The following is an 11,890-nucleotide window of genomic DNA, read 5'->3' as shown; positions in this document are numbered from 1 at the left end:
TCAAGTCTCGTCTCTATTAAGAAGCTTCTTTTTGCTCCTTTCTGACAAAATTTGCAACCCCTCCTTGGTCATCCCACAGCACAATACCTATCTCCTTCCTGGCATTCATCATGGGGTTCATCCCATCTACTTCTCTACTGAGTTCACAAAGTGGCTGCTAAAGAAGCTTAACTTTATCCTAATCTTTTCAATAGAAGTGTCATATCCAGAGAAAAGCAGTAATGATTTTGTTGGCATGTATATTTTTTAGGAGTATTACAAAAGTACCTTTGAGGAGGGAAGCAGATTCACACACAGAGCATCAGGAATAGAAAGGGCATATTAGAAGTGTGTCTTCTAACCAGTGGTTGAAGGAACAAAGGACAGATAGCCAGGAGAAAATAGAAAGAAGAGGAGACAAAATAGCTATATTTAGATATCTGAAATTCAGACTGTTATTCTAGAAAAAGCAGGACCAAAAGATAGAAGTTATAAGGAAGAGATTTGAGTTCAGAACAAGAATCTTCTTGCAGCTAAAACTATCCACAGTGAAACCTGTGATTTCATGATAATGGCACCCCCACCCCCATTAACTAGAATAAGTCATTGTCTACTAGGGTCATTTGGGACGTTTGGGAATTGCTATAGACAAGATTGCTGCACTGGCAGGTGAGGGGGTGGGCCACAAACCAGACAACCCCAACATATTAAAGACTCACAGTGTTCATTTCATGGAAAATCACAGGCAGATTGGCTGTGGGGGAGATCATCCCCAGCTCCCTGCAGAACCTAGTTCAGCACACACCCAGCCAAAAGCTTCCATCCCATCCCTGTTTCCTCAAGGAGGCTGTACAATAAGATAGAAGGACACTACCTTGAGTCCCAGCCTCTTGCTGGCTGTCCAACCATGAGTGGCTCCCTCCAAGCCCTCAAAGCCTACATTTCTTGCCATGCAAAGTAGAAATAATGTTCTTCATTTCCCAAAGTTAGCAGGAGGCTTAAGAAAGATAAAGGAGTCTTTTGTTGATAGCAATGTGCTACCCATAGGTGGGCACTTGTCCAGAGACCCAACTCCACAACTGACCACCTCAGAACTGTTTTATCACCAGTGCAATGCATATAATTTTCTTCCTTACAGAGGTGCTGTGATCTGGGTAATTAAATGAAATGTCACATAGATGAGCCCCCAACACAGTACCTACTGCAGAGTAGATATGTTGTTAGCCTTGTTCGACCATCTGGAGCTGAGAAGGCTAGTAGAGGGGTGTCCTCTCCACCCATCTCTGCTGGTCAAGTCCTTGGAAGGTTCTCTCTTTCTTGCCCCAAGACCTGATCGCATGCTCATATCCAACTTCTGTTACCCTCTCGTCTCAGCCTGGAGCCTTCTCCACCTCTTCACTCTTCCTTCTTCCTTCCTCCTCTACTTTCATCTCTTCTTATCCTCTTTATCTCCAGCTAATTTCCCTACTGGCATTATTGTTGGTCTGCATAGGATTGTTCTGATGAGCACAATGTTTAAAATGATACTCTCATTAACTTTTTTGTTCTAAACAAGTGTTTTTATGGAGCTTTTGGGAGAGGGAGAGGTGAGTCCTGTTCCAATTTCCTCTGAATTTGATTCAAGTTTGGGGTTTTTTGTTTTGTTTTGTTTTGTTTTTCTATGTTAACATTTTCCCATTCTCTCATCCCCTGGGCTTGTAGTCATTAACTTGCCAGACACACAGAAACTGATTGTCTTTATGATGTTGCTGGAGTTAGGAGGGTGTCATTCACAGGGAACTTAACCCATGTATTAATTTAGACATAGCAAATTACTAAATATATGCCTTTAAACAAAGAGCTTCAGAATGCCAATTTGATTTTCTTGTTCACAGCCTCTCCCATTGCTAAAACAGAAAGAGCAGTGTGCGAGGGAGGGGTGGTTTCCACCATTTTACTGAGTCAGAAATTGGAACCCCGTCCTCCAATTACAGACCTCTCCTTCATCCATCAGTCCACCCAACATTCAGAAAACCGGTCCCTGTTTAAGACCCAGTCTAAGGACAGAGGAGGACACGAAAGTGAGCCTCCAGACTTTCTCCCTTCCCATTCTGCTATTTGGGGACCCACAACCGTGGCTTATTTGTCATTTTATTCCTACCAGTCCTCACAGGGTCTAGTTCAGTAAATTCTGGAGTAATCATAAAAGCAGAGAGATAGAAGAAAGGGAAAAAAAGAAGGGAAAAAAATAACCAAAGAAAGAAGGGCAGTTGTATCATATATATAGTGCCTGGGGTGTAAATTGGCACATGCTCTGAAAGTGAGATAATGATTGAAGTGCAGATCCTGAGAAGCATGGCTACTTGTGGAAATTTGAATGATGATTCCAGGGAAGCAATGCTAATTATCCTTATCTGTGTAGAAGCAAAAGGGAAACCGCTCATTCTCCAGGCACATCCCCTGGAACACATCTTTCTTCGGGGTTTTCTCCTATTAAGCTTCTTTGCTTTTTATTTAGCATATGAATGTTACTCTAACTCCCTAGTTATTACTAATTTTTCAATTAAAAAACTGTATTTGTTTCTGTCCAAGGAAAGAAAGAGCAACCAGTTTCTCCCTCTCTCTCATAGAACATGGCGCTTCTTTGGGAGCCCCATGAAAAGAGCATGGCTGTTGGATCTTGGGTCACCTCATGACTCAACATTAGCCTGGCCTCACCACCCCTTGTGTACCCCCCAGGTTGTCCCAACAATCATGTGAGAAGAGATGTCTACAAAAACTCTTTGGAAACAAAGGTGCTAAGTATGTAAGGAATTTTATTATGATATATAAAGATGTTAGCTTTATTTTCACAGTGCATTTATTTGTTTCTAAAAATCTTCACCATAACATTTGAGGTCTTTCATTATCTGTGATTTAGTCAACTGCCAAATCCCATTGAAAACAAACTTGCAGCATCTTTTTAAAAGAAGTAATTTTCTTTTCCCACCAAATGCTCTGGGCCTTTGTCTCATTCACAAGTGCACACATTTTTTTATAGGCTGATGGAAAGTTATTTGAACTTTCAACTTCCACTCCTCTGGGTTTCCACAACATTTGGTTCCTGTCTTTAGTACCCATCACACTGCTGGTGCAGGGCTGAGTAAAAGCTCAGTCCCCATCCCAGAGTTCACCATCTAGCAGAGGACCTAAGACAGACACAGATAGCTGTGACATAGATAGCAAGTGACAGGCGCCAGTTTATTTGCTAGATAGAGCTGGAAGTAAGGGCATACTTGGTGAAGGTAACTAACGTTTTAAGCAGGAAAAGGAGAAGGGAAAAAGTAAGGCACACGCGGGAATCCCAATATTGTCTTATAGTATCTTTGCATTTGTCCTATCATTCTTATTATATCCCAGGATCCTCCAGGACAGGGACTTTCTGATTCATCACTAACTGTTCTGCAGTGTCTGAGATGAGCTTCCAAATAATAGGTCTTAGTAATAGTTGTCTGAATGAATATGTTCTGTACCATGCCATGCTTAATTTCAATCTCAAAATTAATATGACAATTTTAAAAGCCTCTGAAGGTAATTTCATAGATAAGTGGATCTTGAATACTTTTCAAATAAGTATTTTTTAATCTTAGGAAAAAAGATAAACAAAAGCTGACTTCAAGAAAAGTTCTTGAATATTGTAGAAAAAACAGAAGTGATTTTGTGTGTGCTTTGGGTACAAGCTGAATTCAAAGAGTTTTCCAAAAATCTTAGAACTATTTGGTATGTTCTCTAATGTATCCCCAGTGCCTAGAACTATGCCCAACATGTAGACAGTGCTTAATATGTAAATATTTATTGAATTAATAAATTAATTGATTTAGTAAACATTTATTGAGCTTCTACTATGTATTAAGTTCTGTGGCATATTAAGACTCTGGAGGCTACAGGGATAAGGGATTTGTCCCAGGAACTCCATAAATGAATGGCGAAGACAAACACTGATGCCAATATTTATTATACTGTATGAAAAAGTATTGATATAGATAATGCAGAGAATTTATTTCCAGTTTTTTAAAGTGTTACTGTTATTATCACCTTGAAATAGAAGCAACAGGGTTGGGGTTGTGGCTCAGTGGTAGAGCACTTCCCTGGTATGTGTGAGGCACTGGGTTTAATTCTCAGCACCACGTCCATCGACAACTAAAAAAAGAAAGAAAGAAAGAAATAGAAGTAACAAAGAAGAATCAGCTTTGTCACTTGTCCTATCTTTTTGTTTTACTAACCTTTGTTCCAAGTTATCACATTTCCTAGGTGGTAGAGGCTCATGATATGCTCCAAGGCACAATCATGCTAAATGTGACCCAGAAAATAAAAGTGTGTATCCAACTTCCAGGCCCAATGCAGTTCCTATTTAAGAACAGACATTGCTGGTGTGAAATTGTCCTTTCTGGCGTGTGTCCTGATCTGGTTTCCCTTACAATTCCTCATCCTCTCTCCTCCCTCTTGAAGCTGGGGCTCCATAGCTACCTGCAGTTTTTAGCTACACCTTCGTGCTAAGGACTTGACTGTGTCTTGTCTCCAGACTCATCTCCTCTCCCATACTTTAGACCAAACTGCCTACTGGGTGTTCCTGGGGGATCTCATATGCAATCTCTCCAGACTGGAGCTGGTTATTTTACCCCACCCCATTCCTTCTACCAAGAATAGTCCCTTCATACCTGTTGATCAGACAAGTGCAGGAACTGTCCTTCTACACGTACCATATCCAAGTAGTCTCCAAACCCATCTGTACAGTCATTCCCTGGTCTCCAACAAGTTCTAGGATCCGTTAGGGATACCAAAATCCATGGATTCTGAAAAGCCTTATATAAAATGGCATAATTGGGCTGGGGATATAGCTCAGTTGGTAGAGTGCTTGCCTTGCATGCACAAGACCCTAGGTTCAATCCCCAGCACCACACACACGCACACACACAAAATGGCATAGTGTCTTCTATGTAACCTGCTCACATCCTCCCATATGCTTAAATCACCTCTGTATTACTTATAACTGACATGATTCAAATGCTGTGTAAATTCTTATTTTATATATATATATATATATATATATATATAGGGAATAATGAATACAAGAGTCTGTGCAAGTTCTTTTTTTGAATGGTCAAAAATTGGTTGAATGCAAAATGCAGATATGGAGGGGTGACTTTATTTTTTTTATTTTTTATTGGTTCTTTTTAGTTATACATGGCAGTAGAATTAATTTTTGTATAATTATACAAGCATGGAATATATCTGATTCTAATTAGGACCCCATTCTTATGGATGTACACAATGGTGGGATTCACTATGGTGTAGTCTTATATATACATAGAAAAGTTATTTCAGATTCATTCCACTGTCTTTCCTTTCCTATGATCCCTCCCTTCCCCCATTCCCCTTTATCTGTACTACTTTAAACCTCTTGGATATCCACATCTCCTCTGTAGTCCAAGGCTTCAGTGCACCACCTATCTTGCCTCCAGTCCTTTTCTCCTCTGATCTGTTGTGCACCAAGAAGCCATTGTGATCTTTCTAAAACACAAGTATGGACTGATACATTCTGAACTCCTTCATGTGACTTGTAACCTTCTCTGTGTCTGACCCTTGCTTATTTCTCTGCTTTTCTATGTTTCCAAGTCTAGCATGTTGTCTGGGATTCATGTGTGTTTACAGAATGAACTGAGAAACCCAGACCTGGAGAATGGAAAGAGTATTTATCTGGGAAGCCTAGCAAGCAAAAGCAGAGGTAGGAATCTTCATGATGTATCCAAGTAAAACTAGTGGGTCAAATAGAGGATTGAGGCTGGAGAAAAGGAGATACAGCTGGACACGCACACACACACATACACACACACCCCAGCCCTGCCCTTTGGGCCATACTAAACAATTTGAGGTTTTTCTTTGTAGCCTGTGGTTTCACAGCTTCATGCCCTGGCTGTTCTTTACAGTCCTCTGCTTGTCATTGCACCTTATCCACCTGACACACCTGATAGCCACCTCCTCTCTGGGATCTCCCCTGACCTCACCCCCTCCAGATAGCCTTTCAGAGCCTTAAAGTGCAACAATTTAGCCACTATCTTTATTCACATGCTCATTCTTTACTAGAATGCACAAGCTCAATCACTGCAGAAATCGTCACTGATGTACCCCTGCATCCACAATGCAATGACTGCAACCACATCTCATGTATGTCCTGTTATCACACTCATTGAAAGGACTTTATGTGTCTGTCATCCCCCCTGGACTGGAGAGAAGGGACCATATGCTTAGTATGTACCTATCTCTTGAAACTGTCTGGCGAACAGCCATTTCAAGTGCAGTGGGAGTTTGAAGGAAGGAAGGCGTGGAGCAGCAGTCCACCTTCACGTTTCATCACACACTCCAGCTTTGCCGACTCCCTGCCCAGCCTGCGCTGTTTCCCACAGTTCTGCAGCCCCTCTCACACACCCTCCCTAAAAATGGCTGTAGCCACCCTGGAACAGCACTCGAGACTCACTCCTGTCCTCCTTGCATTAGTCCCTTCTTCCTCCACGCCTTCGCATGCCACCCATGGTTGGATTGGTGAAAACATCACTTTGATCACAGTCAGGATCCTACTCAGCAGCACCTGCAGATCCTTCTGCAGCACCTTGGGACTTAGTACATCCGAGCTCCCACTCTGCCATTAGCACCCCTCCACCCTTCACCTCCCAGCTAAATTTCACGCCTTTCCACAGAAAGCTCCGCCTTTCATCTCTGTTGCCTCCCACAGGAGGCTCTCTTGCAGAATGATCTCCCTCCTCCCACTTGTCAAAATCTCCCTCATTTCTTACTAACAGACCAAGTTCTCATTCTTAATTCCAAAGTGACTATTCATCCAAAAGTGATTTTTTTCCTTTCTCTGCACCATTGGGATATTTGGTTTATGCTAGTTACGGATTTCCTTTTTCCTGTTGCTTTTATTATAATTATGAACCATGTCAGTACCTGCTGTATACAGGGCATGTCACCCACTTTTTCTATAGTTCTCACTCCAACTTGCAAGGTAAATACTATTATCAGTGGCATTCTGTTCAAGATCACACAGCTAATAAGGGTAGAGCCAGTCCATAAGCTGTAGTCTATGTCACTGCAAATCCTGTGGGCCGCCCACTGTGGCATTCACCTCCATTTCTGATTGTCTTGTGCTTCCCTTTGAGTGGGGAGAGGGTCCGGGACCTTGTATATCTGGTTCCATATGCAACTGGGATCTATTGAGTGTCCTCATGTGCCCATTATACAGTAGATATGGCATGAAAGAAAGCCTGCAATGTCCCCTTTGTCTTCTGCTTTCTATGCTGAAGCACATGTTCTCTATAAGGAGTACCAAGGGATGGCACAGCCTTGCTTTCCCGTCATCTCCTGGGCTAGTCTATTCTCTCACTGATGGATGAGTAAATAATCCTAACTATCCTCCTCACCTGAAATTCACCCTACTCTCTACTAGCAAACTAATCTAAAACATCAACTTGGCCTCTTTGCTCCTGTAGCATTTGATTTCAACTCCCATACCTGATTCTCAAGTTCCCGCACTTTGCCTCATATCTCCTCCCGAACCCAGAATCACACGCCCAGCTGTATTCTCTGCATCCCCCCGATTCCTCTCATCTGGGCCACCAGTCTCCTCTCTTGAATGCACCACATTGATTCCCATGTGATTCCCTTTTTGCAGGGGCTTGGTTGGGTTTCCCACATAACTGGATGTATGGTGGTCACAGAATTCCAAAAAGTAGTGGGAAAGAGCAAGACTCAACATGCAAGCATTTTTCAAGTCTCTCCTTGTACCACATTTTCTATTATCTTCAGTAAAAGCAAGTCCCATGGCCAAGCCCAGAGTCAGTGCTAGAGGGGACTGTCCATGAGCCTATCTTGAAAGGGTAATTATCAAAACCATTTTAGAAGGCCAGTCTACCACACCAGCCCAGATTTCCCTGACCACCATTTCCCTTACCTTCATCCTCAGTGCCAAGAATTAAGCATATGGTAGATACTCATACATGCTTATAGAACTAAATTACTGAATTAAAAACACAAATGGAGCCAGGCATGGTGGTGCCTGCCTGTAATCCCAGTGACTTGGAAGGGTGAGGCAGGAGGATCACAAGTTCAAAGCTAGTCTGAACAACTTAGTGAGACACTATCTCAAAATAAAGAGGGCTGTTGATATAGCTCTGTGGTTGTGTTATTTTGTCTATGACCAAAATACCTGACAATAGGAAAGATTTATTTTGGTTCATGGTTTCAGAGGGTTCAGTCCATGGTCAGCTGCCTCCATTGTTTTGGGCCTGAGATGAGTCAGAACATCATGGCAGAAGGGCATGCCAAAGGATAGCTGCTCGGCTCATAATAGCGGGGAGGCTTCTGGGTGAGGGTTAGGAGGGAAATGGGACAAGATCCACCCCCCATAAGCATGCCCCAGTAGCCTACTTTCTCCAACAGTGCCCTACCTGCCTACAGTTTTCACCAGTTCCCAGGACTCCATTAAGCTTTCAATGGATTAACCCACTGATGAGGATCCCATCACTTCCCCAAAGCCCCACCTCTGAACACTGCTGTACTGAGGATCAAGCCTTCAACACAGGGCCCTTTGGGGAACATTTCATTTTCAAACCTTACCAGTGGTAAAGCATTTGCCTAGCATGTTCAAAACCCTGGGTTTGATTCCCAGTATGAATGAAAAAGAAAAAAAAAAAAGAAAGGAAGGAAGGAAGAAGGGAGAGAGGGAGAACACAACAAATGGAATCTTTGGAGGAAAGGAGTACAAGAAATAGTCATTGTGTCACTGCTATGTGCCAGGTCCAGCTCTAGGCCTCAGGATACAATGATAAACAAAAAGCAGCTCCTACCCTCAAGGAGTTTGTAGCCAAACACCAATTCTGTGTGTCCTTTCTGTCCAGCTGTGAAATGTGATTTCTCTCCAGGGTTCCCATTAAGCATCTTTAGCAGGGAGCTAGGACTCTGCCATCCATTTGTCATTTCTTTTCTACCCCAATACCAGCAGTTACCTGGACTTTTCAAGCCTATGCTAGGCCTGTTTGGGGATATCCTTGCTTCCAGCTCTTCCTCACCGGTCCCCTTACATGTTACCAAATAGCTGATACTCCCAGTGCCCCCCCTTGCTCAAAAGCCTTATCATCACCAGGTGGAGCCCACACAGTCCGTAAGATCCTCCTTGTCGGAACTATTCCCTATTCTCTGAGTGTCCTACACTGTGCATCCTGTGTCCTGTGTGGAGAGTGTTTCCTGTTCCCAAATGTGCCTGTTGACACACTACCCCTCTGACAGGTCAGGCCCAAGTGCCACCTCCTCCATGCTGCTTCCCTCGCTGCCCCTGTGGAACCCTGTTTTCTCTTCTGCATTCATGGGGTGTTGAGTTTCAAATGCAGCTCAAATGGCATGCGTCACATGCAGTTTGGCATTTGCATCCTCTTCATGTATTATACTTTGCTTGAGATCAGGGACTAGGTCTTAGTTCATTTTCATTTCCCTCTCAACACCCTACACATTTTAGTAAAACATGTTTTATGAATAAATGAATAACTGACACCTGCATACTTTTCTACTTTGCATTCTATACTTTTCTATTTGCTATATTTCTAAGAGGCCAGTGATTTAAATATATTATTTTACATACAACTAAAAGAATTCAAATTAAAATAAAATATCAATTGTAAGATGCATCCTAATAGCTGGTGTGTGTTAGGCAGAAAGTTTATATCCTAGAATCATTAAAACATAGAATATTATATTTAATTCAGATAGATATAAATATCCAGCTATATATATATATATATATATATATATAAAAACACTTAATGTGCCAGTCATTAGAATTTTGTGTCAGTTGTATAAGAGAAGTAGGTTCGAAGTATTATCCCCATTTTATGAAGGAAAAAATAAAGGTCAAAGAGGTTGAAATAGCTATTTAGAGTTGAACAAATACACACATGCACATACACACACAGATACATGCCAAAACGTATGACTCAAATCTTATGATTGAGACATAGCTGCCTTCCTAAAATCACCTCAAAACCCTTGAGTCAGCTCTAGGTCTAATTGTCAATATGTACCTTTTTTCTTTTCAAGTGCTACCTACCCGAAATTACACACACGTCAGTTGGCCTTTCAATTTGCTTTTCCCGGCTGTATTGTACTGTCATATCACCCTCAGGAACATCCTGTTACTTGACATAACATAATGTAATGCGATGTGATATTTCATACTGCTTAGGAAAAATTAGAATGATTGTTGGATGCTTTTAGATTTTTCTGGGGTAGTAATTAGGCAGAATCTCTCAAACATACCAAAAGGAGTTTCTCAACCATCCTTACCCTTAAAATAATAGAAGACTTCTCAAATCCAACACTTCACTTAATTACTTCATCTGAGTACTTGCATTGGGATTTAAAAAAATACTGGAATATACAGTTAAAACACAAAACTCTATTTGTAAGTTTAGATATCTGTTGACACTTTACGTAAGTATTAAGCTGATTTTCAAGAACAGGCACCTGAAAGATACTTTCCCATATACATTTGGTTGTATTTTCATTTTATTCAAATTGGTAAGTAAAAGAAGAAAACCACAAGTGGAAGAGTCTCCACAGGTCAGCAGGAACTGGAATGTGTTCAGGCCTTGGCAAAGTCAGCTCAGCCTTTCATCTGTCTAAAAGAGATGTGTTGAAATCCCCCACTGTTCTCAGGATTACTCAGACTTTATTTGAGTAGCTCCTCAATTGCTGGTCACTGCACTTTAAAAAATAGGAAACAGTTGGATAGAGGGAATAGAGTCAGGAAGACTAGCCAGCTGGTACAAAATAAGATCTGTAAAGGAAAATTAAAAGAAAGAGGTTATTTAACTTAGAGAATATAAAGTGAAGTTAATCTCTGGCTTCAAATAGAGTTTTTGGTGAAGAAAATAACAGTCCAGCTGTACCTATGGCCTAAGCATAGAACAAGAGGAGATGGGCTACAGTTTGTGTCGGACACATTATATGGTAACACGGTTCTAGAAGTGGCTTTCAAGGCATAGTGACATGTCCATTCTAAGGTCTTTAGGATTCAGTTCCCTAAAGCAGATAGGAGACAAAACTAAAAAATCTCCTACAGCCCTTCATCATTATGATTGAGTTAACCACCTACATTCCTAATACCCAAATAACTTTTGGATCACAATCAGATATACTCTGCAGCTGCCACCTCTGGCTGCCGTGACATAGGTAAATTTGAAGGTAAAGTGTGTAAGACCTCCTGAGAATTTGACTAATTAAGACTGCACAGTCCTCAAGTCCCTGTATAGCATAGATGTCCTCGCCCTGCTGTCCTGTAGGTCATGTGGATGGCTCCTGCCACACACACACTCCATTCCCATCGTAAAGACTTGGGTACTTGGCATTTTCAAGAATGTTACCCTGAATATATCTATCCCCTTTCTCTCTGACATGATCACTTTTCCTCTCTGTGCAAAATCCTTCCCATACTCCACTGATCCTTTTCACACAAAAACACCTTGAACTTCTTGCTTCTTCTAAGTGTTATCTCTATTCCATCATCTTCTGTTCTCCTCAGTACACTCCATGGAAGTTCTGACCCCACTCCACCAAAACTGTACATAGAGAAGCTACCACAGGTCACCTCGTTGCCTTGTCTTCCTCACCTTTTCAAAAGATCTGACACAATCACCCTTTTTTTCCCGAAGCCCACTATTCTCTGGGTCTCTTACATCAGCTCCTTCCAGAGACTTTTCCTCTTCTTAGTTACCGTTGCTGTCTCCTCTACTCGGTTCCTGAACTGATGTGCCTGGGAACTTGATCTTGAACCTTACTCTTCTCTGTCTGGTACTTTCACTTATTACCTTCTTTCAAACCTTCCTGGCACCAGCCCCCCCCCCCC

The 11,890-nt window shown here is 41.8% G+C and overlaps 1 protein-coding gene across 6 annotated transcripts in view; it reads left to right on the top strand.

Moving 5' to 3' along the window:
• Bach2 (BTB domain and CNC homolog 2) overlaps window positions 1-11,890 on the top strand; it is a 343,819-nt gene that overhangs the window by 204,559 nt on the left and 127,370 nt on the right. The window lies entirely within an intron of this gene.

This window comes from Marmota marmota, unplaced genomic scaffold, assembly GCF_001458135.2.
Source record: "Marmota marmota marmota unplaced genomic scaffold, marMar, whole genome shotgun sequence".
In the NCBI taxonomy this organism is placed as follows: Eukaryota; Metazoa; Chordata; class Mammalia; order Rodentia; family Sciuridae; genus Marmota; species Marmota marmota.
The sequence above is the reverse complement of the archived record's forward strand: the minus strand, read 5'-3'. Positions and strand labels throughout refer to the sequence as shown.